Raw genomic sequence first — 4,781 nt, 5'->3', positions numbered from 1 at the left:
TTCGATACCTGCACGCACTCGGCATACGCCGTCACCTCCCTGCCTTCATTGGCAACTTCTTGAAGAACCGTTCCTTCCAGGTTCGTGTCGGATCCTCCCTTTCAGACCCCCACCTACAGGAGGAAGGAGTCCCCCAGGGGAGCATCCTTTCTCCTCTCCTATTTGAAATTAAAATAAACTCCATAGTGAAAACCCTCCAGAACAGCATAGACAGCTCGTTATACGTTGACGACTTCTTGATATGCTGCCGATCGAAAAATCCTCATTTGAGATCTATGGAAAGGCAGCTGCAAACGCACCTGCAAAAACTGGAAACGTGGGCAAACAACAACGGTTTCAAGTTCTCCCCGTCAAAGACGGTTGCAGTACACTTCTGCCGAACAGGCAGACGTGTGCTGCAGCCGGATTTGACACTATACGGGGAAAGGATTCCCGTCCAGGACCAAACTCGTTTCCTCGGCGTCATTTTCGACAAAAAACTTACATTCATACCACACATCAAAGACCTTCGTGTGAGGTGCCAGAAAATGTTAAACGCTTTGAAAATTCTATCAAATCCGGAGTGGGGCGGGGACTCAAAACACCTTCTTCACTTGTACATCTCCCTTGTCCGGTCCAGGCTTGACTACGGCGTTCAAGTCTACGGATCGGCAAAACCACACATCTTAAAAATACTAGATCCAATACAAAACCAAGGACTCCGCCTCGCTCTGGGGGCTTTTTGCACTTCTCCGGTGTAGAGCCTCCAGGCCGAGGCCAACATACCACCACTCTCACTCAGACGCACACAACGCTCACTACGAAACGCAGTTAAACAGAGCTCAACACCGGAAAATCCAGCGCACAATAGCATTTTTCAAACAAATCCAGAAACCAGAAACAAATTCCAAAACAACGAAAAACTCATCAAACCTTTCGGCCTCAGAATCCTTGAGGACCTCAAAAACTTACACTTTTCCAAACAAGACATCCAACAAATTCTTTTCCCCGACCTCCCTCCGTGGCACCTCACCAAGGCAAAAGTAGATTTACAGCTGACCACACACAACAAAGAAAGCACAAACACAAAAACTTTTCAAGCAGAATACAAAAAACTAATAGATAAATACCCCGGTGCGGAGCTCATCTTCACGGATGGCTCCAAAAAAAGACAATGAAGTGGGCGCCGCAGCCCTATCTCCCAACAATACACACCAGAGGAGACTCCATCCTGAAGCCTCCATTTTCTCTGCGGAGGCCACTGCCATTGACATGGCACTGGACTCTGTAGAAAATTCTCCTAACAAATCTTTCCTTATCCTTTCTGACTCTCTGTCTTGCATCACCTCACTCACAAACTACACACTCTTACACCCAAAAATAGTTAGGCTACAACAGAAAATCCATACACTATCCGAAACAGGAAAAAACATCATGTTCGCATGGATACCCAGCCATGTGGGCATCCGGGGAAACGAGCAGGTAGACGACCTGGCGAAGAAAGCTTTATCCCTTCTGCTGGGATCAACGACAAACACTCTCCCACAGACTGACTTTAGAAATAAAGTCAAAAAGTACACCTCCAGTCTGTGGGAGAGCCACTGGGAAAACCAGAAAAATAATAAATTATATGAAATTCAACCCAAACTAGAACAGCGAAGTCCTTCGGATCTCTCCAGAAGAGACGAAGTCATTTTTACTCGATTGCGCATCGGACACACGGCCCTGACCCACAGGGAGATGAGAAGCCGTTCTGTGTCGGATGCGACACAGATTTTACCATTAGACACATTTTAACAGAATGTCTAGACTTTGGAGAGATCCGAAGGAAATATTATAAATGCAAGAAATTGCAGGATATTTTTTCCGTCGTTGTTCCCAGCAGAATTTAAAATTTTATAAAGGCCATTGGCCTTTATGGCGAGTTGTAGAATGAATTTGATATTATTAAATTTTTTTATTGTTACTTAAAAGTTGTTTTAGATCACAAATGTATTTACACAAAATTTGAATATTTTAACTTTTTAGCATTTTAAAGTAAATTAGTTAGCCAGTCGTGAAGTGAACTTTCGCAGAGGTGAACAACTTGTGTTTCGCGCGCTCATATGACCTTAGCAGTTGCGAGCGCCGTAAAACCTTATACTATACATACATAAACTACAAAGTGCACCCAGGGATTTTTTAAAACCAATGATTCGGATTTGTGGATTTAAAAAAAACTTTTGTTTCTCTCTCTCTCTCTCTCTCTCTCTCTCTCTCTCTCTCTCTCTCTCTCTCTTTTGTTGTCCTTTGCCCAGTTAAATGATATTTACACCTTCTGATTAGCAGAAAAATGTGTCCAATGGTATATTTCGCTCATAATCGCTCATGAAACTGTTACAGATAGATGTTCAAGATAATTGTATATATGTATGTCAAGGATCTGAGAGCAATGATTATTTTAGAAATGATGGTGGTGATAACTGATGATGTGATTTTGTCTGATGGGGTTTTGAACAATGTTACAATGCAAGGTAATTTCAGCAAACTATGTATCTAAAAAAAAATACACAAAACCCCCCCCCCCCCCCCCCCCAAAACCCCTCTCACCTTTTCCACCCGTTTTATTCACATTTGAATAGCTGCAACCAGCAAACTCTTTTCCGTAAACTGTCAGCTACGTTGTTGGAAATACCTGAATGCGCTTTATTCAGACCTTTGGTCTCTCGATTCAGACACAGAAAGCACTTCCCTCGTTCACATAATCTTTTAAAAAATGAATTACGAATGTCCGCTTCTGTATCCATTTGAGTCTCCATACTGCTTTGTAAACATCTGTCTCTTTGCTCATCACTGAATTCGTCACAATGGTGTCTATTATTCTATGGTTCTGTTGAGATATTCTCCCTTTTCTTATCCCAGCCTTTTGGTCTCATTTCGTCACCAGTTATGCTAGTCAATCTTTTTCTTCCGAGAAGGATTTTCCCCATCCAGGGTCATTTTTACCATTTCCTTCTTCCATTCCTCTTCAACCCACTTCCCAGCCACATTTGTCCATTATCTTGTCGCAATAATTCATTCCTGCTGCATACATCACGCGAAATATGAATTCCGTCGCTCTCCAATCTTATGTCCATTAATTCCCTCATGATTGCTGTCTATAGCTGTAGGAATCTTTGGCAACAGTATTAAAATTTTTTTCTCAAACTCAAGTTCATTCTTAAGAAGATCGTGGGTAATTTCCGAAAGCGAAATGTTCAAAACACAAGGGTGACGTGGAGTCGACGATGATAGCCATTTGAGCGCCAAGGGGTGGATGTCAACAGAGAAGTCCAAACAGGGAATCAGGCTTGCTCTGCTCACATCTCTAGCCTCAACATCACAAAGTCTGCTTCGACTATCCAGGCACCCCAGAAATAGTAATTCACAAGAGGGTGACAAACATACAAAAGCAGTGGAGGAAAAGTGACGATAAGAAAATAAAAAGCCGTTCCCCCTATGTTGTTCCGGCACAGTGTGAGCATGACATTGATAAATTAGCCCATTTACAGCTCTACTGTGCATTAGAACATGTTAATATCCCCTCTTTGAGAATGGCCTAAAGACACTGGGGAGGGGAGGGGAGCAAATTCTTTTACATTCATGAATATAAGGAAAAATTTTAATTAGTAGAAAATTAAAAAGTGAATAGGCTACAAATCATCAAAGATACCTCAACTGAGACTATTGTTTCCTAAAACCACAAAGCGGTTAGCGAGTGGGTGCCGCTGGAGCAAAGAGGACCTTTTTCACAGTTTTCACTGTCGTTTTGGGTTTGTTGGCCGTTGCCAGTAAGAGGTACTGGCTTGTAGTCCTTCGAGCCTCCTGGAATTAGCAGCCATTACGCGCCTTGTACTCTTGGATGGCGCGTTCTTGGAACCAAGTCGGGCACTCCTTGCTGAAAGACTGTGTGCTGGCCGTGGCAATTGGGGCAGCAAAGACTAGATCTAGCATTGCATTTTTTTTCAGGATGCCCAGTCTTGCCACAACGAGGACACACGGCTGCGTGTCGGCATCGTAAATTGCTGTGGCCGAACTTCTGACACTGGTAAAGGCTGGGCCCGAACTTCTGACACTTGAAACAGCACAGAGGATACGGCACATAGGGTCGCTCGCCAAGAACCAAGTAATATGCCCGAACGGTGGCTGGAGGGCGACTCGATTCACAAGTACAAATTGTGCTCGTTTCAGTTTTGGCCTCCCCTCAGCGGGCTTCGAGCAAAGTTCTTCACAATTTACAATTTCTGTCGTGGAGCAGCCTTTCAGCTCATGGCTGCAGACGATGCCCTTCCTGCGTTTAAACTTCTGGTTACGCTCGGATTCAAATGGAAAACCGCCAAAGGTCGCGGTATCCAGGAGTTTTGTCACTTTGTTCTAGGGCTGTACCCCGGTAGCAAACACGCTCGCGCTCGCAAGACCCTAGTTCAAGTCACAAGCCTCAAATCACTAGGTCAAATCATCAAATCAAATCACCAGCATGATACGTTGAGTCTAGCCTAAGCTTCAAGTACCCACACCAAATTGCAATCCGCGAAGCCACTCGTGTCTGACCCCCTCTTCCTTCCCCTCCCTGCTAACAATCCGTGAAACCCGTAACGTCAGAAAGAGAGGAAGGGGGGGGGGGGGGGGAGACCCCGCGCACAGTGTCATTGCGCCACAAACTAGTCTGTTCGATTATTCGAAGGCATACGAGCACCGGACGGCAGACAAGACCCAAATCGCAGCAAAGCAAAGCACTTGGTCCCAAGACCTGCTTTGCGTCTCGTATTGCTTTGTGCTAAGGG

This window comes from Aplysia californica, unplaced genomic scaffold, assembly GCF_000002075.1.
Source record: "Aplysia californica isolate F4 #8 unplaced genomic scaffold, AplCal3.0 scaffold00644, whole genome shotgun sequence".
NCBI lineage: Eukaryota > Metazoa > Mollusca > Gastropoda > Aplysiida > Aplysiidae > Aplysia > Aplysia californica.
The sequence above is the reverse complement of the archived record's forward strand: the minus strand, read 5'-3'. Positions refer to the sequence as shown.